This window comes from Equus caballus, chromosome 15 (genome assembly GCF_041296265.1).
Source record: "Equus caballus isolate H_3958 breed thoroughbred chromosome 15, TB-T2T, whole genome shotgun sequence".
NCBI classification, from domain to species: domain Eukaryota; kingdom Metazoa; phylum Chordata; class Mammalia; order Perissodactyla; family Equidae; genus Equus; species Equus caballus.
The window spans coordinates 44,891,303-44,914,712 of record NC_091698.1 but is presented as its reverse complement, the minus strand read 5'-3'; the positions used below and the strand labels follow the sequence as shown (position 1 = coordinate 44,914,712).

Sequence of the window (23,410 nt, the reverse complement as noted above, 5' to 3'; positions counted from 1 at the left end):
ATCATGTAAACATAACTTCTACATGCACTGGGAAACCAAATCATTAGTCTGACTCGCTTTATTGCGATATTCACTTTATTCAGTGACCTGGAACAGAACCTGTGATATCTGTGAGGTAGGCCTGTACAAATGTTTACAGACATTAGGTGTTATTGTTTCCGAAGGCTGTGGAACTGCCTAGAAAAAGGATAATTCTTTCCCACTGATAATGCCACACAGGCCAACAGAACATATGTGTTTCTCTATTATATCCAAAGATATTAGGAAACGAAAGCATAAAACTTAGAGAACTGTCTTCTATCAAGATACTTACACGTGCTCTCACAACTGCCCAAAATAAGTACTGAAGATACCATGGATACTCCATTCTTTTCTTTAGGCTACTACTGTTCTTACTAGAAGTTCACTTTACTTTGAAAATATAGAACAGGGGGGCCGTCCCCGTGGCGTAGTGGTTAAGCTTAGTGGGCTCTGCTTCGGTGGCCTCAGTTCACGAATTCAGATCTAAGGCACGGACCCACACCACTCATCAGCCATGCTGTAGCACTGACCCACATACAAAACAGACGAAGACTGGCACAGATGTTAGCTCGGGGCTCATCTTCCTCAAGCAAAAGAAGAGGAAGCGCGGCAACGTATGTTATCTCAGGGAGAAATCTTTCCTCAGCAAAAATATATGTATGTATTTTTTATAATATATACTTTATAAATATACATAGAACATGGAAGTTCATACAATTTCTTAAGCACATACAGAGGTTATTGCCAAATATTATATTTCAATTCACATCTTTACTCTCTTTTTCAGGTAGCAATTAGAAAAGCGTAATTAAGGAAAGCACTTGGTTCCCTTTTTGAAATACTACCCATGAGAGAAGGCCAGGATTACAACTACTGAATTACTATGCTTATTATACCATAAGAATGAAGACGCTTCCTTTCAATTAAGGGTTCCATTTACCTCTGGTTTGTATTAGTGGGGAGTGTGTGTTACATCAATAATCAGTCCAAGTTCTTCACTCTGCTCTCAGATTTTGCTGGAAACATCCAAGGGGTAACAACATTCTTCTACAACAAGATTCTTTTCCAAACTCTGTCAGAGAGAATGAAATAAGAAACAGCAAATGTGTGCTTCAAATCCTTTCTTATATCGTCATTCATTCAAGCCCTATGATGCTAACATACAGTGCGATTCAGAGGAAAGTTTCCACTCTTCTGGAAGTTACAAGCTAGATTACAATCTTTTCCCCCAGAGATTAGACGGAAGAAAATAAGCTCACTTCTAGAGATTTATTTCTGTATTTGTGTCACGGGGGTACCTAACCAGACTGTAAACTCCCAGAAGGCAGGGACCACATCAGTGTTGTCCACCACTGTACCTCCAGCTCCAAGCGGAGTGCCTATGAGTAGGCACTTATAAATACTCCTAGAATATCTAAATAAATGAAGGATGGCTCTTAGTGCTAAATATTCTTTTATGTATTTATCTTATTTATGTACTCTGTTCCACTGATCTGTGGTTACTCAAGGGCCAGCAACGCATCTTTTAAAAAACTGACAGAGGTGGTCGGCCTGGTGGCGTAGTGCTTAAGTTCACCAGCTCTACTTCGGTGGCCCGGGGTTTGCAGTTTGGGATCCAGGGTGTGGACCCAGCACCGCTCATCAAGCCACACTGTGGCAGCATCCCACACAAAACAGAGGAAGACTGGCAGAGACGTTAGCTCAGGGCCAGTCTTCCTCACAAAAAATATTAAAAGTAAAAAAGTAATAGACTCATTTGTAGAGCAGTTTTAGCTTCATAGTAAAACGGAGCAGAAAGTAAAGAGTTCTCACTTTAACCATCTCTCCTTCACCCTACACAGCCTTTCCCACCATCACCATGCCATACCAGTGTGCTCCATTTGTTGTAATCAATGAAGCAACATTGACACATCATTATCAAAGTCCATAGCTCACGTCACGGGTCACTCTGTGTTGTATAATCTATGGGCTTTGGCCAATGTACAATGACATGCATTTACCCCTAGAGTATCAGACAGATTAGCTTCACCACCCGAAAAATCCCCTGTGCTCCAGCAACACTTCTAGTATGGCTTAACATTTGGTAGGGCTAGGCAACCCTTTTCTACCTTCTTCCTTTTCAGAATTTTCCTGGTGATGTAAGTTTCTTTTGCTATACGAGCTTTAGAATCAGATGATATGAGATGATGCTAAATTTACAAATTAACTTAGGCAGATCTGACAGATCTACGATGCTGAGTCTTCCACCGAACACTGTGAAAGGTTTGAAGACTGTGTTAATTACAACAAGGCGTACAATCTCTCCTGTCAGTTTCTTCCAGACTTGGAGCTGGAGGATCATTACCGTCTCCAGCTATCTGAACAACAGCCAACCTGAGGTAACTCATTTAGTCACAAACCGCTTAGGAAGCCTTCCTTGATTAACCCTGTCTGTTGTCATTTCCCCCTCCTTTCCATTCCTAGGCATTTCTGCTGTGACATTTCTGTGACACATCATTTGCCACTTGACAGTCCACTGTGCCTGACACTCGACTGCCAGGTACTGAGGCAGCTTTGCCTTGGGTGACTTCCCTCAAACACCCAGGACACCTTGTCCCATTCCACTGCCACGCAGGGGTCATTCATCTCCCTACCTCTACTGCGTGAACAGGGACTGCACTGGGAGTGGCCCTGCAGCTTCGCAATCCCCTTGATGGCGCCTTAAACAGTCCCAACACTGAAGAGAACACCTTGTGCACACAGAACTAGAGGAGGCTTCCTATAACCACGTCACACAGGAAAGATGTTGGCTGTGTGGAGGAAAGGAGACTGAAGAGTCTTCCTGCTTCTCCCTGCTGATGTCCTTGCAGAAAAGGAGCTAAGCAGGGACCGGGGGGAACCTCAGGATCCCCTTGGAGAGACCGTGGAGCAGGGACCGAGGAGTGAGGACAATCGCGGAGAGGAGGAGGAAATTCACAGGCACCGCCAATGCCTGTGGCGCTGGGGGTGGGCCGTCAGTTCACTCATTCAACAACGACTGGGAAGTAGCTACGATGTGTCAAACACTAAGCTTGGTGTTGCTGGATGTGAATCAGAACCATTTGTTTATCTATGAAATCACTAACGTTTAAGTTCAGAGATGCAGAAGAATTGACAGAGTAGGTGAAGAAGAAAGAAACCCTGACCTATGAGACACAAATTAAATAAATTCCCAATACAGTCAAAGTGGGCTCTTCCTGACACTAATCCACACTGTGCCGGGCAGGGTAACGAGACATGGAATCTCTTCTCACCTTTTTTAAGTCGGTCAAATGCTTTCCCCACATATTCCCTTTTTTAGTTAAAAGAGAAACACAATTTTTCAGTTTCCATACTGAAAGCCTGACCTTGCTGATCCAGGGCATTTTTTTGGTTGTGATGACGGGAGTGAGGGCGTCTTACTGGCGTTTAGTGGGTGAGGGTCACGGATACCAGACATCTTGCCAAATTCAAAACATCCCCACAACAGGGTCTCACACCTGGGTGACTTTTGAACGTGCTAGTCAACATCCATAGAGGTGTAAAAACTGTTCAAAAGTATCTAAGCCTTAGAACTTGACTCCATTTCACACGTAAACACAAAGGGTTTCTTCGCAGTTTTCACGGACATTGAATGTCCGGGACAGCAGTCACCTTGTCATCCTAGTGAAGACTGTACTTTGTTTTCTTTGGAAATCTACTAAGCACAGCTCACAACCATTGAAACTCCTGCCACTAGGCAACATACCCACCCAGATCAGTGAGCACGGGCAGCTTTGGCATTCATGGCGCAAATAACTGACGATTTCTTTATTTTCAGCAAAGTCATGCCCAAGCATTGACATATGGAAATGTAAATACTTCTTACTCTATTCTAAATTACTTTATTTTACTTATCCTTTATATTATAGTCAGAGCACGGCATTGACTTTTTTTCTTAAACTTAAATATGGAAGCAGGTTGTATATATCTAAGAATTTCACTTCAGGAGAGTAAAGAGGATATTACAAAGTATCTGCTATAAAAAGGGGAAACGGAGTGAGACAGGGTTGAGGATACAGCTCTACACAGTGAATTCAGATTTCTGAAAGAATGCTAAATCAACCTTTGCTTATCTTTTCAAAAGAACTTTGAAAGCAATGAAATGAGTCCCCAGCATCTGGTGTCCAACTGGGAGACACTCTTTCCACCTAGTAACACACTTTTTGTGAGCCAAATTTGACATTAGCCTGTCTCCCTGTGTAGAATGAGGCTCCTTGAAAGTGGAATTCACAGCCCACACAGTGGGTCCCCTCTGCTCTGCTTGGCATCCTGCTGCTCCCCTTCTTCAACCCCACCTAGTAACCACCTGTTCTCCCCTTTTTCCTTCTTTCCCATCTTCAAAACAGATACAAGGCAACAAAACAGAGCAAACGTCTCCACAAACAAGGTCGAAGACACAGATGGCCAGCCCTTCTGTATCCCTGATAACCCAGCCCAGTCCCGAATGCTAAGGTTCATCAATACTCCCATGCTGACTGAAATTGTTTTATTATTATTATTATTTTATTGCGGAGACATTGGTTTGTAACATTAGACAAGTTACTGGTATACATCATTATATATTTTGCTTTCTGTGTAGATTACATCATGAATCGAGCCACCCAAAGGCTAATTACGATCTATCACCACACATGTATGCCTAATTACCCACTTCTCCCTCCCCTTTCCCCCTCTGGTAACCACCAATCCAATCTCTGTTTCTCTGTGTTTGATTTTCATTGTTTTATCTTCTACTTATGAATGAGATCACACGGGTTTTGACTTTCTCCCTCTGACTTATTTCACTTAGCATAATACCCTCAGGGTCCACTCACGTTGTCATAAATGGCCGGATTTCATCATTTCTTATGGCTGAGTAGTACTCTATTGTGTATACATACCAATCTTCATTTATCCATTCATCCCTTGATGGGCACCTAAGTTGCTTCCAAGTCTTGGCTACTGTGAATGATGCTCCGATGAACATAGGGGTGCATGTATCTTTATGCATTTGTGTTTCACGTTCTTTGGACAAATACTCAGAAGTAGAACAGCTGAATCATATGGTAGATCTATTCTTAAGATTTTGAGGAATCTCCATACTGTTTTCCCCAGTGGCTGCAGCAGTTTGCACTCCCACCAGCAGTGTAGGAGGGTTCCCTTCTCTCCACATCCTCTCCAACACTTATTGTTTCCTGTCTTGTTCATTATAGCCATTCTGACCGGAGTGAGGTGACACCTCATCGGAGTTTTGATTTGCATTTCCCTGATAGTTAATGATGTTGAGCATCTTCCCATGTGCCTGTTGGCCATCTGTATATCTTCTTTGGAGAAATGTCTATTCAGATCTTTCGCCCATTTTTCAATTGGGTTGTTAGTTTTTCTGTTGTTGAGACGTACGAGTTCTTTGTATATTTTGGATATTAACTCCTTAACAGATATATGATTTGCAAGTATGTTCTCCCAATTGTTAGGTTCCCTTTACGTTTTGTTGATGGTTTCCTTTGCTGTGCAGAAGGCTTTTAGTTTGATGTGGTCCCATTTGTTTATTTTTTCTATTGTTTCCCTTGCCCAGTCAGACAAGGTACTTGAAAATATCCTGCTAAGACCGATGTCACAGGGTGTACTGCCTATGTTTTCTTCTAGAAGTTTAATGGTTCCAGGGCTTACATTCAAGTCAATCTATTTTGAGTTAATGTTTGTGCATGGTGTAAGATAATGGTCTACTTTCACTCTTTCGCATGTGGCCGTTCAGTTCTCCCAACACCACTTATTGAAGAGACTTTCTTTTCTCTTTTGTATGTTCTTGGCTCCCTTGTCAAAAATTAGCTGTCCATAGATGTGTGGGTTTCTTTCTGGGCTCTCGATTCTGTTCCATTGACCTGTGTGTCTGTTTTTGTGCCAGTACCATGCTGTTTTGGTTACTACAGTTTTTTAGCATATTTTGAAATCAGGGAGTGTGGCACTTCCAACTTTGTTCTTTTTTCTCAGGATCCCTTTGGGTATTCGGGGTCTTTTGTTGTTCCATATAAATATTAGGATTCTTTGTTCTATTTCTGTGAAAAATGTCGCTGGAACTTTGATAGGGATTGCATGGAAAATGTAGACTGCCTTAGGAAGTATGGACATTTTAACTATGTTAATTCTTCAAGTCCAAGAGCATGGAATATCTTTCCATTTCTTTGTGTCTTCTTCAATTTCTTTCAGCAAGGTTTTATAGTTTTCAGTGTACAGATCTTTCACTTTGGTTAAGCTTATTCCTAGATACTTTACTCTTTTTGTTGCAGTTGTAGATGGGATGGTATTCTTAATTTCTCCTTCTGCTACTTCACTGTTAGTGTATAGCAACACAATGGATTTTTGTATGTTGATTTTGTATCGTACAACTTGACCATATTCATTTATTGCTTCTAAAAGTTTTTTTACTGAATTCTTTAGGTTGTTCTATATATAAAATCATGTCATCTGCAAATAGTGACAATTTCACCTCTTCTTTTCCAATTTGGATCCCTTTTGTTTCTTTTTCTTGCCTGATTGCTCTGGCTAAGACTTCCAATACTATGTTAAATAAGAGTGGTGAAAGTGGGCATCCCTGTCTGCTTCCTGTTTTTAGAGGGATAGCGTTCAGTTTTTCTCCATTGAGAATGATATTTGCTGTGGGTTTGTCATAAATGGCCTTTATTACGTTGAGGTACTTTCTTTTTATTCACAGTTTTTATCATAAATGGATGCCGTATCCTGTCAAATGCTTTCTCTGAGTCTATTGTGATGGTCATGTGATTTTTCTTCTTCATTTTGTTAATGTGGTGTATCACGATGATTGATTTGCAGATGTTGAACCATCCCTGTATCCCTGAAATACATCCTACTTGATTATGGTGTATGATCTTTTTAATGTATTGTTGTATTCAATTTGCTAATATTTTGTTGAGGATTTTTGAATCAATGTTCATCAGTGATGTTGGCCTGTAATCTTCTTTTTTTTGTTGTTGTCCTTGTCTGGTTTTGGTTTCAGGGTAATGTTGGCTTCTCAGGAAGCTTCCTCTCCTCTTCAATTTTTTGGAAGAGTTTGAGGACGAGTACTAAGTCTTCTTCGAATGCTTGGTAGAATTCACCAGGGAAGACATCTGGTCCCAGTCTTTTATTTTTGGGGAGGTTTTTGATCACTGTTTCCGTCTCCTTACCGGTCATTGGTCTATTCAAATTCTCGATTTCTTCTCGATTCAGTTTTGGCAGGTTGTATGAGTCTAAGAATTTATTCATTTCTCCTAGATTATCCAATTTGTTGGTGTGTCGCTTTTCATAGTATTCTCTTATGATCATTTGTATTTCTGAGGTGCCCACTGTAATGTCTCCTTTTTCATTTCTAATTGTATTTATTTGAGACTTCTTTGGTTTTTTGGTGAGTCTAGCTAAAAGTTTGTCAATTTTATCTTTTCAAAGAACCAGTTCTTGGTTTAACTGATTTTTTTCTATTGTTCTTTTAGTCTCTATGTCATTTATTTCTGCCCTGATGTTTATTATTTGCTTCCTTCTACTGAGTTTGGCTTTGTTTGTTCTTCTCTTTCCAGGTCCTTTTGGCGCACCATTAGATGGTTTATTTGGGAATTTTCTTGTTTGTTGAGGTAGGCCTGAATTGCTATACACTTCTCTGTTAGAACTGCTTTTGCTGTATCCCATAGATCTTGGCGTGTCGTATTTTCACTTTCATTTGTCTCCAGGTATTTTTGATTTCTCCTTTGATTTATTCATTGACCCAACTGTTGCTCAGTAGCATTAGGGTTAATCTTGACAAATTAGTGGCTTTTCTGATTTTCTTCCTGTAGTTGATCTCTAGTTTCATACCTTTGTGGTCAGAGAAGATGCTTGGTATTATTTCAATCTTCTTAAATTTGTTGAGACTTGTCTTGTGGCCTAATATGCGATCTATCCTGGAGAACATTCCACGTGCATTGGAAAAGAACGTGTATTCTGCGGTTTTGGGATCAAATGTTCTATATATATCTATTAAGTCCATCTGGTCTAATGTGTTTTTTAAGGCCAACATTTCCTTATGGATCTTCTGTTTGGATGATCTATCCTTCGGTGTAAGTGGAGTGTTAACGTCCCCTACTATTATTCTGTCACCGTCTATTTCTCCTTTTATGTCTGTTAATAATTGCTTTATATACTTAGGTGCTGCTATGTTGGGTGCACAGGTATTTACAAGTCTTATATCCTCTTGTCGGATTGTTTCCTTTATCATTACGTAGTGCCCTTTTTTGTCTCATTACAGTTTTTGTTTCAAAGTCTATTTTGTCTGATACAAGTATTGCTATCCCAGCTTTATTTTCTTTGCCATTTGCATGGAGTAGCTCTTTCCATCCTTTTACTTTCAGTTTGCGAGGGTCTGAAGTGTGTGTCTCTGATGTACAGCATATGTCTCAGTCTTATTATTTTATCTAATTGGCCATCCTATGCCTTTCGATTGGAACATTTAGTCCATTGACATTTAAAGCAGCTATTGATAAATATGTACTTATTACCACTTTTTTACTTTTTTTCTGGGTGTTTTAGTAGTTCTTCTCTGTTCCTTTCTTTTTCTCTTGCTCTCTTCCCTTGTGGTTTCATGGCTGTCTTTAATATTATGTTTGGGTTCCTTTCTCTTAATTATTTGTGTATTTATTATAGGCTTCTGGTTTGTGATTACCATGAGGTTCATATATAATAATCTAGGTATACAGCAATCTATATTGAGTTGAAGGCCTCTTTAGTTTGACTTCTTTCTGAAAACTCTACTCTTTTACTCCCCTCCTCCCCCATTTTCTTTTTGATATCATATCTAACATCTTATTTTGTGTGTATCCATTACCTTGTTATCATTGAAATAGGTAATTTTAGTACTTGTGTCTCTTGACCTTTGTATTATCTTCATAGGTGGCTGATCTGCTACTTTTACTGTATTTTTGCCTTTACCAATGATTTCATTGCCTTTTTTGGGGATAATTTTCTTATTCCTATTGTGGTCTTCTCTTTCTCATTTAAATAAGGTCCTTTAGCGTTTCTTGTAGAACTGGTTTCTTGGTGATAAACTCCTTTAATTTTTGCTTGTTTGGCAAACTCTATCTCTCCTTCCATGCTGAATGATAACCTTGCCGGGTATTCTTGGGTATAGATTTTTTCCTTTCAGCACCTTAAATATCATGCCACTCCTGGCTAGCCTCTAATCTCTTGGCTGAGAAGTCAGCTGATAGCCTTATGGGGTTTCCTTTATATGTGCTTACTGCCTTTCTCTCACAGTTTTTAGGATTCTCTTTTTATCTCTAATTTTGGATATTTTAATTATAACGTGTCTTGGTCTGGGCCTCATGGGTTTATTTTGCTTGGTGCACTCTGTGCTTTCTGTGCCTGGCTGTTTGTATTGTCGGGGAAGTGGGAGAATTCCCCCCCACAGCCTTTCCTCAAGGTTCTTATGGCTGGCCAAATAATCAAAGAGGCAGGTTAGCAAGAGAAAATCAAACAAAATTTAATAGCATGTATACATGGGAGAAACTCAGGGTAAACTGAGTAACTCGGCCATCTGGCTGAGTCCACCCGTTTAAGTACCCTCAGCTACAGGCAAGGAGCACATAATGATCTGGGGCTTCAAGGGGGAGAAAGACAATCGTCATAGAGATGGAATGCAGAAGTTTGATAAGCAGGACTTTGATAAGAGTGGACTTAGCAAGGATCCCCCCAAGTGTCCTAGATAGTTATCTACGGTGATGGCCTGTCCTGGAGACAACCTTTATTTTAAATTTCTTTAGGCAGCTTGGGGGAAGGTCAGATGCTCTTTCTGGGTCTTTTGAGGCTTCATTGTCTTCAGCTCGAAATAGTCCGCATACCAGAGTGGCACACCTTGGAGCGGCCTGCTCTCAGCCCCATCAGTATCCTTCCTTAGGTTAGGAAAGTTTTCAGCTTTTCTTCCTTCAGATAGATTCTCTGCTGCTTTGTCTCTCTTTTCTCCTTCTAGGACATCTATACTACAAATGTTAGTGTGCTTTATGTTGTCCCAGAGTTGAAATCGTTTAAATTCAATTATTTCACTTCATGGTTTATTTTTAACTCTCATACAACTGATGCCATCAAACACAATCAGTGCACAACTTCAAGTTCATATTTTGAAAGAATATCCAATGGAAAAGGGGCTGTGAACTTCACTCAGTGCTAGGAGTTACAGTGAAAAGCAGTATTTGAGCTAACTTCTATAGGATCGGGGAGAATTAACTGAAACTAACTCAGTGAATCTGAAGGATAGAAAGTGAGGGCAAAAGGGGCACAAGACGGGGCTGAAGAAGCAGAGAGGATTCTAGACCAGGGAGACTCTTCAAGGTCAGAGTCAAGAGTTCGCTTTTATTCTGAAACAATCCTTTTGAGCCATGCTTCTGATCAATGTTCCAACTCGCCTATTAAAAAGAGTTCCTGTGTGAAGAATGGCTTGGAAGGAAAGGAGAGTAGATACATGCACACTAGTCAGGACCTAAACGCAAAAGATCAGGCAAGTTCTGTAAGAGGATGCTGAGGGAAAGAAGGTGACACATTCCAAGATATTCAGGAGATAAGATGAAGTGGACTTCGTGAGGCATGAGATGGAGGAAACGAAGGTCTCAAAGGCAAAGTTTCACAGTCAATCATTTGAACTATAGAGGAAGATCTCTCCAATGAGACCTGGTGAGAAGCACCAGGTGCCCTTTGTGATTCCTGGACGCAACACAATCCAACATTTTCCGTAGAAAGTTGAACAGTACTGGAGGGCTTTTTCACTCAAACTTAGCTCTTATTACTCACATTTTCCGCGCCAAAACAACACGATTTGAGGAATCGAGCAGGACTCAGTTGGGATAATTAAGTCCTGTCCCCAGCATTGACAGACCATCCTAAAAAGCAGTCCGTATGCCTCATACCAGAGCAGCAATGGCCACAGCCTTGTTTTCAAAAGGATGGGGAGAAATCAGAACATCTCAGACTTGTTTGTTTCGGCTACTGCTGGCGAGCAGCCAGCCAGTCAGTGCCTCCGAGCAAGGGCAGAGGGGCCAAGAGCCCTGCAGCGGCAACAGTGACAGACAGAGACCCCAGTGGACGACGCCCAGGCCCAGGAGCTAAAAGGCGGCAGGACCGAGCCCAGGAGCCAAGGCTTATTACCTTTCGGGGACATGGTTTCCACCCTTCCTCTTGGCTGAAGAACGCCCGGACAAGTAGGGTCCCTGGACTGGGCGTGGCAGGTATGAAACCACTGTCTCATGCGGGCCCAAGATGCTGACCATCGAATGCCAACAGCGAGAAAGTGCCCTGTCCAGGGCGCTCGGGAACAGAACAAGTCCCCCAACTGCAAGCACCTCGGTAGCAATCTAGGCAACCATCATCCTTACTACTGCGCAGGCGCTGCTTCCCATCCTGATGACGTCACCACGCCGGCGGCCTGAGAAGCTGGGTTAGTAAACAGGACTCTGGTGGCCACAGCGCCCTCCTTCGCTTGAGGACAGAACTACAGCTCATGCAGATCACGGCACGTTTGTCAAGGCCTTGAGATTTCAAGCAATATGGGACATGGAATGAAAGGTTTTTTTCCCACTTCCCCAGTTCCTTGTGTGGTTGTCCTGATATTTTCCAAGTGCTTACATTCACTCGTATATTTTATATAAATATTTCTTTGTACCTATATGCATAGACTCGATTTCGTGTAAAAGCAGCATACTCTATACATCCTACAATCAACCCTGGACACTGAACTTCCCAGTCCCTTTATTCATACATCCATTCTATTCTTGCTAATGCTTGCATAGTATTACATGGCTTATAATTTACCATAATTCACATGATGAGTCCAATACTGATGGACTTTTAGTTGGTTTCCGGTTTTTTGTCCTCTGTTACAGACGGACTGCAATGTGAACACCCTCGTGCGTGAATACAGCTACTTTTAAATTCTTAGAAGTAGAATTACTAGAAAGAGGACATGCAAACTTAAAATTTTGAAAAGTACTGTCTAATTACCCTCCAAAACCATTGTAACGACCTACCCTCCCACTTACAGTGAAACTTTATTGGATTCCTATCCTGTGCCAGGTATCAGCTAGAGGGTGATGGTATGTATATTGTAGGAAATACCAAAAAATAACTGAGAGTGATAAGAGTGGATCTCAAGGCTACAATTTCCACACAGTATCAGGCACAGGGAGCAGTACCTGTTAGAAAAACCCTTAATCTGGCTACAAGGGGAACAGCAAAGAACACCACGTTCTACAACAGGTCTGCAGGCAGAAGGGGCACTAAATTTCAGATTAAACCGTAGATAATTCGTTTTTTTTTTTTTTTTAAAGATTTTATTTGTTTCCTTTTTCTCCCCAAAGCCCCCCGGTACATAGTTGTATGTTCTTCGTTGTGGGTCCTTCTAGTTGTGGCATGTGGGACGCTGCCTCAGCATGGCTTAATGAGCAGTGCCGTGTCCGCACCCAGGATTCGAACCAATGAAACACTGGACCGCCTGCAGCGGAGCACGGGAACTTAACCACTCGGCCACGGGGCCAGCCCCTAAACCGTAGATAATTCTAATAGCAAAGGTTTATTTACTATTTTCTCCTTTCTGAAAATATCTTACAAACACTGTTAATCTTTACAGCCATTTCAGTGCTAGGTAAACGGAGGGTCAGAAAGATCAGAGTTCTAAAATAAAGGAATGAACGAACGGCAAAAAGATCACTAGCTTTAACATTTCTGGGACAATCATAGTGTAACCAAGTTCCAATGCCCAAGCATTTACAATTCGGAAATCTTCTACATTATTAAACATGGATCAATATTAGTAAATTGCTATCTGGAAAAAGAACGACATATGTGAGCACACCATCGTTTGCAAACTTACAACTCAGTACATTCAAGTTTGGTGCTACATCATAAAATATTCCTTTGGAATCTATGAAAAGTAATATCCAACAGGTGTGTAGTGGCCTAAAAGTACATCCGGTACAAACGTCTATAGACACGACTACAGAAAATGTGACATACATCGATCAGAATCTAGAAAGGCTATATGGGTCTTGCACTTCCCATTTGCTAAATGACACAAGCTTGGGGTGGGAACACACTCAGTTGACACAAGAAAATACAGACCTAAGCATAAAACGCTTTTTAGAAACTATGGGAACCGGCAAAGCGTAGGCCTTCCAGGGTGTGAATCCAACCTGAGGTTAAAAAACGCCAGAATAGGTATGCAGGACACTGGAATGGAAAATACAGGAGCAAGGCATATTTGGATCACCAAACAGCTAAGCAGTTGACACTAACAAAATCTGCCAGTGTCTTGTAGGGCCCCAGGGAACATGCAGGAGCGTGAGGGACTCTAGGCCTTAATTAAATGAAAACGTGACGATGGGGAGAGTAAGGAAGAGCCTCAGGGGTAGAAGGACAGGGCATGTTGCGTGAAGACAAGTCTCAGTTATCCCCATGGGTACGAAATGCAGGAAGTGGCTCTATGGGACAAGACAGTGCCCTAACTATTAAAAAAAGGCTTTCTGTGAGTGTAGGGCTTGATGCTCAGTTCCACAGCATTGGACTCATGCTTGGAAGTTTCTCCCAGCTTCACTTAAGATTCTATTAGAGGCTAATATGACGCTGAGGCTGCAAGCTAAGGTTAAATGCCCAGAACTACGGAGAGAATGTAGTTACAGAGGCCGGGAACCAGGAAAGGCCTAAGTAAGGGTTTGCCTAACTAGATTGGACGTTGAAAGTGAACATTTTCTTGTATAAACATTTGACTGCCACCTGAATTTGTCTTACCACAATTCTTCCAATCTTACGTCACCCACCCTAACCTGCAGTAGCTCTGGATCCCCTTCATTTCCATGGGAACATAGAAAAAAGAGAGAGACTGGTCTAACTTGCGGATATCTAGGATATGTTGTTAGCCTCCTGTTACATCCTCACGTCAGGGAAGTAGGCTATTTGAGGTATGAAGCTGAGGGGCAAAAAATTTCAAACGTGAGCTCAAGCCATATCTCGACACTGCAACAGCCTTCACAATTTCTCCTCGGGTAAACACCCCCGCCATCACTCAAAACATTCACATTTCATAACAGGAAAAATAAGCCTATAAATGAAATGTGTGTCTCTGGAGGTCACATCTAGCAACTATCTTCTCGTGGCCTCTTGGCATCTTGGATCACACACCTAGGCATCCGAAAAGTCTGCCACCAAGGAAAATGACTACATGCAAAGATTTCCTCCCCAAATCAGCTGACTCCACATACAAATCAGCAGCAACTCAGCCCTCGCCCACTGTCTCCCAGTCACCAGAGTGGTTAGAGAGAAGAGCACTAAGCAGGGGCACAAAAGCAGAGGCTCCCAGGCCAGCCGGGTGCACTGCAGACATCTGCTCCTTAGGCGTGAGGGCACCGTGCAACTCACCACAATGCTTCTCACAGACCCCTTGTAAGTGTCTCCACAGAACCCTTCAGGTCAAGTTAGTTCATGACACTTCAAAATGAACAATCAGCAGGAGAACAGCATGTGATCTGTCTCCCAGTGTTGGATCCTTAAAAACTGAACCAGGAAAAACACGGAGACAGACCCAGAGCATTTGAAAACGACCCATATTCTACAAACATACTGATGAATAACATAAATCGTGTAATATCACATAAAACAAAATGAGACAAAGTAATTTAAGGTTATTCTCTTAAATGTACAGAATTCGTGGCTGTTGCTGGACCATCCAGTGACATTAAAAAATATATACTGAATTGTCAGTTCCGTTAATACAAAGTGAGGCCAAAATGTATCAACCTGTTTCTCAAGAAACCCAAAAATCCACAGGCCCTTTCACCTTGCCTCTTCCCTATTCTCCACGAATGTCCTCCTCTTTCTCTCACTATTCTCCTCTGCATGTTGCTCGGCCTTGCACACAACCATGGCCGACAGAGAACCCTAGAGGCCCAATGTTCTACAGTGGCTGTTTCCAAGAGGGAGGAGGCTACAGCAACTGCCACACTGGATACACTCAGAGGAGAAGGAAAGGGGAGGACCCCAAATGACTCTCACGTATAAAAGCGCAGGATGGCAGGAGGCCTGTGTGGCCAAATGAGCCAGAGGTAGCAAATTATGGGCAAAAGAATTGCAACCCAAGGCTGGAAGAGAAGACCTCTGCCCTCAGCTGTGTCTCTGGCTCCCTGGCATCTGCTTCTAATGGGCAGACGCCATTTTCAGAAGCATCAGGCACTGGAAAGAAGACCTCTGCTGCTGGGATTGAAAGGAAGTAACATCCAGGAGGGGGAGAAGCAAGGGCGAGGCTGGTCCCAGAAACAAGGCCTATAATGCAGAAAAAAGAAAAGGGGAGCAGCAGAGAGATGCAAGTCCAACCTAGCCCAGCCCAGCCCAGTCCAAGGAAGGTAGGATTCAAGGAGAAGAAACTCAAAGAGAAGAGCCTCGAACCACATCATTCCCCACAAGGGGCACTCAACAAACCTCACCCTACTCTTTCACCAAGTTACAGAAAGAACTCATTAATCCCTTCCTTTGCTCCTTAAAAGCTTCATCAAGTTCACAGTTAGATCAACTGATAGGATTTCAAAACAACTGTATTGAGTCAATCTACATGTCCCTTTCCTTCCTCTCTAAGGATATTAATTAACTGTACCTAAAATTATAAATGTACAATAATTCAAAATGTATAATTTATAGACTAAAATAATCATGAGTTAATTATATTAATGAACATCTATAAGGAACGTTGAGAAGATTCCCTAATATAAGAGCCTGGGGAAGAGAGACTAGCACATGTGGCTCCTAGGATGTCACCTCCCCAGGAGCTCAGCCATGCAAGTGCTGCTGTAGCTCTCCCCCGACTCCCTCCACCCAATCCTATCTTCTTGTGGGGAATCTGGCCGCCCTATTGGTTGTCTCTTACCTTTACACTGCCTGCTCTGTGACATCGTTCTCCCCCTGGACCTACTGCCACCTGCTAGAATCTTGGGGTTTCCATGGAGTTGCTGGTAAATAAATTTGGATCATTGCAAGTGACCAGTGTGACCAGCGACCTTCGTACTGGACACACCGCTCTTTGGCGGCAGCCACTCAGACTTCCTCTGGTATCGTCTCCTCATTCCTTGCATCTGCAGTTGATGCTTCCTCTTCTTTTCTCACCATGTCAGGTAGGGAAAGAAACTTTTAAATGTTTTTTGTTATGTCTTTTTGCCCCCAAATTTGGTAGTAGATTCAAAAGAGCATGGAAAAATGAGGTAAAGTATTGAATTAGAAACCTGGGAGAGTAATTTCACATTTTACTTTGACATGCATGAGCTGTGTGACTTTGGACAAGTCGTTGACTCTCTCACAAACTATGTTTCCTCCTCATCTCTCACATCAGGATATTACAACTGTTGTTCCTTCTGCTCCTTTTCTTTTCTCATATTGAATCTTAAAAGGCACCCAGGTAGAAATGAAATCAGAGACTTCTTGAGAGTGTTCCCTGAGAAACAGAGAGAAAACCTAGGTGATGCAGAAATCTAGTAAAATATACCCAGAGGTTTCATCTGCAATGGTCTCCCTCCACTGACATTTCAACTCTAGTACTTCAAATTTAGGGTGCGTCAAATAGCAATATTCACATGTTCTGGAATTTTCTACTTAAATGAGGTGAAAAGGAAAATAGGGTGGGAGATGGAGAGTACTGGGCTATAGGGGGACTAGTCTTCGAAGGTCAGGAAGTTGAGGATTGTTTTCATCAGCACAGGCCAACAGGAACCTAGAAGGCTGAGAAAATAGAAGAATGAGGAGGAGAGCAAGGAGGAGCTCTCCAGGAAAAAGAGGTGGTTTGGCATGAAATGCTGAAGGAACCAAAGATTTTCAATTGCAGCAGGAAGAGCACAGAGTGAAATGTGCTCAGAGCAGGGCGAAGCACGGTTGACTTGAGCAAACGCTCACATTCATAGCCAAGGAAGGCGAGTAAGGCAGGGGAGGGCATCGCCAGGAAAAGCAGCTTCTCAGACTCAGACTCACTTGTTTGCTTTTTTCTCTTGCCTCTCTGAACATGGATGGCACCTGAGAGTTTGAATATACACATTTCAGAGATCTTTTAGGAATGACACTTCCTATAATCCAGAAACTGATAAAGTCGTTATCCAGAGGGCTGGAGGCAACAGAGTTTCTAGTGTTTTATTCTCATTTTTCAACTATGCAGATGTTATGCCTGTTAAAAATAAAACATAAGTTTAAAAAAAAATAATATCCCCTAATTTGAATCAGAAGGACTAATTCCTTACTAGCTGTTCCTTGCTGGGTCATGATCAGAGAAATAAGAACGGGCACAATAACGGAATTCCTTTACACTTAGGATGTTGCTCTCAGCTTTGTACCAGTTTTCACTGAAATATCACTCTGCTCGTATTGTGGCCAGATGTACATTCACATTTATAGCATTTAATGCCTTTCAGGTGAGTTTTATTCATATAGCTTCTCTGTGGGCACGTAATGGCTAGGAATTCATTCAAGATCACCTTCCACTCTGGGCTGGTTTTGGTAAATAGTATTCACTACAATGGAGCCAGCAATACTCACTTTCACGACACAGTATGTGTGATACAGAATTTCATTTATTAGTAAACTTATTATGCTTTGCTGCTTGCTACATACCTCAGTTTTCATATATCAGTATAGTTATTTTTAGTTGTGATAAAGGTTTTCCATGATTTTTTACAGAAATTGCCTTTCTCCCTATAACAGATATGCCACATACAACTTTCATTCATGTATGAATTATTACTAAGATTATACTCATTATTACTATAACTACAGATGAGTAACCCGATGCTCAGAGATTAAATTACAGTTTTCTTTCAAAAAGCACTTCTTGGGATGCACACCTTCAGGAAGTCATGTGTAGGTAGGATCAGAAACCAGGCTTGAAGAGGGTAAGAGTGACCCTTTACACCTACCACCCGCACTGACTACTGGGTGAACTCTAGGGAACAGCACGTGAACTGTACGAGCAAACAGACCCAGAAGAAGACAGTGGTAACAGCTGCACTGTTTTCTAAGGGACCAAGAAAACACCTTATTAGGAGGTCTCCTTCTCCCGGGTTCTGGTAGTGGAACAGTCAGAGCAGAGTCCTGGCAAGAAGTCAGGAGACTTAGGCTCTGTGACCTGGTGATGATGCTGCCATAATGGGAGAATCGGACCACTCCAGCTGACCTCTCTGAGCCTCAGTCTCCTCACTCGTACCAGGAGAATGTTAGAACAGGGCATCTCTGAGTGCTTCAATGCTAGCAAAGAGTAGACGAGTCAGGACTAGGGGAGGCTCAAGGGAAGGATGGGCAGGGAGAAGGGGGCTTCCAGCCTAGAGAACAAGGTGTGTCCCACACTACATGGGGCTTCTGCACATCTCTGCCGCAGCTGGGAGCACAGGCAGTTACACAGAAAGGAACAAACTCCTCCCGCCCTTACAACCACCATAAAGGCGTGGGTGTTTGCTGTCTCAGTGAGCAGGGGATGAGAGGCTTCCTCATGCAGCAACCTTGAGATGATGCTTCTCAAACATTGTCAGAGTTGATCAGTCTCATTGAGTTTTTCTTCACCCTCTTGTTCCCTACAGAAAATTTCCAAAATCCATTTTTACTTGGAACTCCAAACTCCCTGCAGCTCTCTCTTCCTGTGGTGAGCGATGCAGCTTCCCTAGCAGGAAGTGTCTGCAATTTCTCCAGAGTCTCTGCTCCAGCCGTCAGTTCAGGATGGCTACTGCCATCAGCCTTGGGCACCTCTTTACAGCCACTCATGGGCAGCGCCTACCTTTACCAACATTCTAGCACAACCACGCTGTCTGGAGTGACTGGCCAGAGCCAGAGCTCCACCTCAGCTGCTTCCTATCCGGGTCTCTTTGAGTGGGGTGTCCCAGGAAGCACTGCACAGGAGTCCTCTTCACTCGGAGACTGCACTCTGACTGTCATTGGCCAGGACTCAGTGGTTTCCTCCATGTATATGGCAGCCCAGTATGACAGAACTTCAGGTGCCAATAACCTGGTCCCACTGTATCCATCTCTTTCCACCAGCCTTGTTCAGGGAACACCATCTCGGGTTCCAAATCAGGGACACAGCCTGTCACTTCCCTACCAGGAAGGAAGCCAGGTGTACTACTATGGTCACGGCACACTGGGGCCTCTGCTGTCTGGAGAACTTGGCCCCTGCCTGCAGTCCTACGGCTCTGTGTCCTACACAGGAGCTGGGGCCTCTGCTCCTCAACCAGAAATGGTGTTGGTACTAAAGGAGATTCAGCCCACACATGTCCTTCCACCAGCCTCCACCTCTGGGGTCTACTACGCTGCGTCTGCTCCAGCCATCCCACAAACCAGATTTCAAGGTGAGTACAAACAGCAAGAAGGCAGAGAAAGGAGGTCTGCATCCAAAATCAGGGTCAAATCTGCAGCTGGGAAGCAGCGAGGCCATAGACAGGTAGAACTGAAGTCCTGACACTTTAGTGCACACTACCCTCGCTCAGTGCTCCCCATTTCAGACTCGACATAAGAGCACATAATACATGTCAGAAGGGGGCAGTGTAATGCCCACCTACACTTCATGGCTGAGAACCCCAAGAGCACACCAAGGGACCCCACAAGTCTCATTGCTCCATCTGCTAAGTCCCCTGTACCACCAAACACAAATGAACTCCCTCTCCTGATGTACAAGTTCAGTCTCCTGGGAAGGCGCTTCAGAACCCTCATTCCCATAGCGTCAGGTTAACTTTCTGCCACTTTCCTGATACCGGGAATAAGACCTTGTCTCCCCAGATCCCGTCCAAACTCAGTGGGCTAAGAATCTGTCCTTACTTATAAATTTCATCAGGAAGAGCTCCACTCCCTATCCTGGTCCACGGTGCGAACTGTTCTTATTCTCTCAGGAGAATGCTAGGAATTGTGAAATGTCTCATACTTCAAAAATCTCTTTTACTTTTTAATTCTCCTATGACAATCCTATGAAATAGAAAGAAAACCAAGGGACAATGACATCCAATGATCACCAGTAAGAACCAGAACACTCGCCTCTTACCTCCTAGCACAGGGCACTGTCCATGATCCTTAAGAGCCAGGAGAAACGCCTTGCCCATCGGGGGAAGGGACGTGGTTGCTGCACTGGTGTCTAGGGGGGACCACCTCACCCACCGAGGACTCACTTCATCCTTGCTTCCTTTGTAGTGGTGGAAACGTCCCTGGGGATGGAGACTTCCCTGGGGCTGCAACCGCCAAGCCAGAAAATTTACCTACAGCAAGCTCCAGAATTCCCCAAATCCTGCAGTAGCAGAAATACCCAGATGCTGCAGAGTGACCCACCAGCTGAGCTTGGGGACATGTCACTGACAGCTCCAGACAAGACTTCTAACAGTGACCTCCTGGCACTGTCTCCAAATCCAAAGAACTGGGATGAGTTTAACACCAAACTTGCAAAGCCCCTGGATCCCGACCAGATCCCAATACAAAACCAAGAGCCTCTACTACAGCCTTTAGAAATTCCTGATATTCTCCAGCTCCTGGCCTGCATCGATCCCCTCGGACCAGAGGACCACCCTGGTTCTGAAAACGCTGATCTGGGAAAGAGTAGCCTGAGTCTTGAGGGCCAGGGGACACTGGACAACGGGACCGAGGCTAGCGGTGGCTTTGCAGACATCGCTACACTGATGGAGGATGGTCACCTTCCCCAACTATTCGACCCCTTGAAAGACCTTGATCAACCCCAAGGCCCCGAGCTGATCCAAGCCAAAGACACAGGAGCCATCGAGTCCATCCAGCTGCAGCAAAAGATAAGTGGCAGAAAGGCTGCCTCCGAGTACACCAGGAAGAACAAACATCAGGCCACTGAGCCTCTCGATGGTGCTCCCAAGGCCAAAATCCAGCCAAAGGACCCGGAGTGCCTGTCAGGGGGAGAAGGGCTTATTTGCAATGCTGCAGCCAGTGACAGGGCTCCTGAGAATGAGGCCGAGCACTCCAACAGCAAACCTCAGAAAGCCGCACCCAGCAGGATCAGTACAACTAAGAGCCATGGGCAGGAAAGGACCAAGAGCACCAGAGGAAACAACCCCAAGAAAGCTGGAGAGAGTCACCAGTCAGGGACTGAAGTCAGGGTGGAAGAGAAGCCAATGATGCCCAAGATGAAGCGGAGGAAGAATCAACCCGAGCTGAGCCAAGAAACCTTTAAGAGGCCTCGAACCAGCCTCGGCCAGCACATGCTGGAGTCGGTGCAGGTGTTTCATGCTCTGGGGAGGAAGAGTGAGAAGAACACCGGGCCCTCTTCCTCCCGGGCCCTGGGAACCTCCAGCAACCCCAAACACCCCCAACCCTGCCCAGCTATCAAACCGTGGCTGGATACCCCACTCAAGCGTCAAGGTCCTTTGGAAACTCGAGTCCAAGCTCAGAAACCAGATGGCAGGGCTGAAAAACAGTGTCCACCTCTATCTTAGGATGAGCTGACACCTCCTGGGAAGGTCAGGTTGGTACCTTTGCCTTTTCTGACCGTGGACAAGCCTCCAGCTTGATCTGTTCCTCGGAGGCCACAGGCTCTGGCCTCACATCGGCCTGCTGTGGCAGACCCTGCCCGGCCTGCTTCCACCAACTCAGCTCAACCAACTGCAGTCAATTCCAGCCACCCAGCTCCTGCATCTTTGACAGTTCCTGCCAGACCAGCTCGGCCAATTTCCACCAACCCCGCTCGACCAGGTTGGACCAACCCCACCCGGCCTAGCGTCCCTCAGTGTCCTGCTTCAAGGCCTGCACCTTACAGAACAGCATCTTGCACTTCTCTCCAGCAGGAGCCCATTCCCACTGCTGTGCTCATGCTCCAGGCCCCGCCCAAGCCTCCCGCCCAGTATCTACTGGAGGATTTCAGCAAGCAACCAATTCCATGGAGGAAACCCGACATTCCAGGGCCAGTGATGTCAGAGCCCATCACACAGGAACAGAGGCCAGAGCGGGAGGCCATGAAGAGGCAGGCTCAACAGGAGCGTGAGAAGGCTGCCAAGTACACCTCTCGGGGGAAAGTGCAGTTTTTCACTGAGAGGGAAAAAGAAATGGGAATTTCTCGATACTACGGCTACGCGATATAAGGCTGCTAGGGCTCTTGGTGCCCCTTTGGGGTCCAGATGTTTTTCTATAGATAGATAAGAGTTATATATTTTGATATTTTAAAAATTTACTAGAACAATAAATAGCAGTACTAGTTAACAGATGAGTAATAAAGAAGCCTTTTGTCTTGGAGATGCTGTTAACTGTGGTTTCTCTTTGGTGGGGGTGGGGATCAAAGGCTTCATGAGAAAAAAGAAGTGACGTTGGATGGGAGAATGAGGGAAAGGCATACAAAATGAGGAAACAGGCAGGAAGAGGGTCCAGGGCTGGGGTAGCCAAAAGGGGAGAGATTTTAGGGGTTTAGAAAAAGAAGCAGGAGTCGTGAATGGCAGAAGTCAGAAGCAGGGCCTGAGAGGAGCGTTAAAAGAGTAAAATTGGAATAGAGTTGAAGATGGCAGCTGACGAGTCTAGGTTGACCAGGACAAATGTAAAAAGTCTCTCAGGGAGGCTGTACTTATGGCTCGCGACCACATCAGTGTTCTGGGAAACAAGAGATTCAGGACACTTCTCCAAAAGCCCTGGGTCACCTCATCCATGAATGACTACGGCTGGGGACGGTCAGTATAAATCAAAAGGGAATCTACGAGATGAATGACCAGGGCTGAGTTACCTTGGGGGCAGCTGATAACAGGGGCCTCCCCATGGGAGCTGCTGCAGCAGGAGGCCCACCCAGGACAGGGCAGGCAGAGAAATCGCCTTTCCCCGACCCCTGTGCACCAGGCCCACGAACTCACTACTTCAGTTAACCTTTGCAACAACACGCGAGGCCAGGGTCACTGAGCTGCTTTACTACTGACGTTCCGCAGTGGGCTGCCGTCACACTGCCTGCGGAGGAGCAAGGCCTCAACTTGAGACCTGCATGCCAGCAGTGCTCAGTATTTGCTAACGCCTGCTGGCGACCAGGCTGGCTTTCAGAGCAAAGCATCTGGACGTTACTGGTGGACGAGATCCAACTTCTGGAGGGGCCTAGAGTTTTTTTTTTTTTAGATGTACTTCATTCTATTTCCCCTTCTGTAAAGACTACATCATGTTCCCCACCCAAGTCTAACTGCCATACGTCATCTTACACATCTGCCCCTTACCCCTTTCCTCCTCCTCCCACCCTTTTCCTTCTGGTATCTATGTGTTTATCTTCCACATATGAGTGAAGCATAGGGTATATGTCTTTCTCCATCTGACTCATTTCACTTAGCATAACACCCTCAGGGTTCATCCATGTTGTCGCAAATGGCAAGATTTCATGTTTTATGGCTGA

The 23,410-nt window shown here is 44.2% G+C and overlaps 1 long non-coding RNA gene and 1 pseudogene across 1 annotated transcript in view; one reads left to right on the top strand and one right to left on the bottom strand.

Annotated features, from left to right (window-relative positions):
- Positions 1-959: 959 nt before the first annotated feature.
- LOC138917663 (uncharacterized) overlaps positions 960-23,410 on the bottom strand; it is a 53,794-nt gene continuing 31,343 nt past the window's right edge. Inside the window, exon 6 of the long non-coding RNA XR_011425973.1 lies at positions 960-1,093. This is a non-coding gene — a long non-coding RNA (uncharacterized lncRNA). The remainder of the gene's footprint in view (positions 1,094-23,410) is intronic.
- LOC100146727 (uncharacterized protein C2orf78-like) lies at positions 15,109-22,288 on the top strand (annotated as a pseudogene).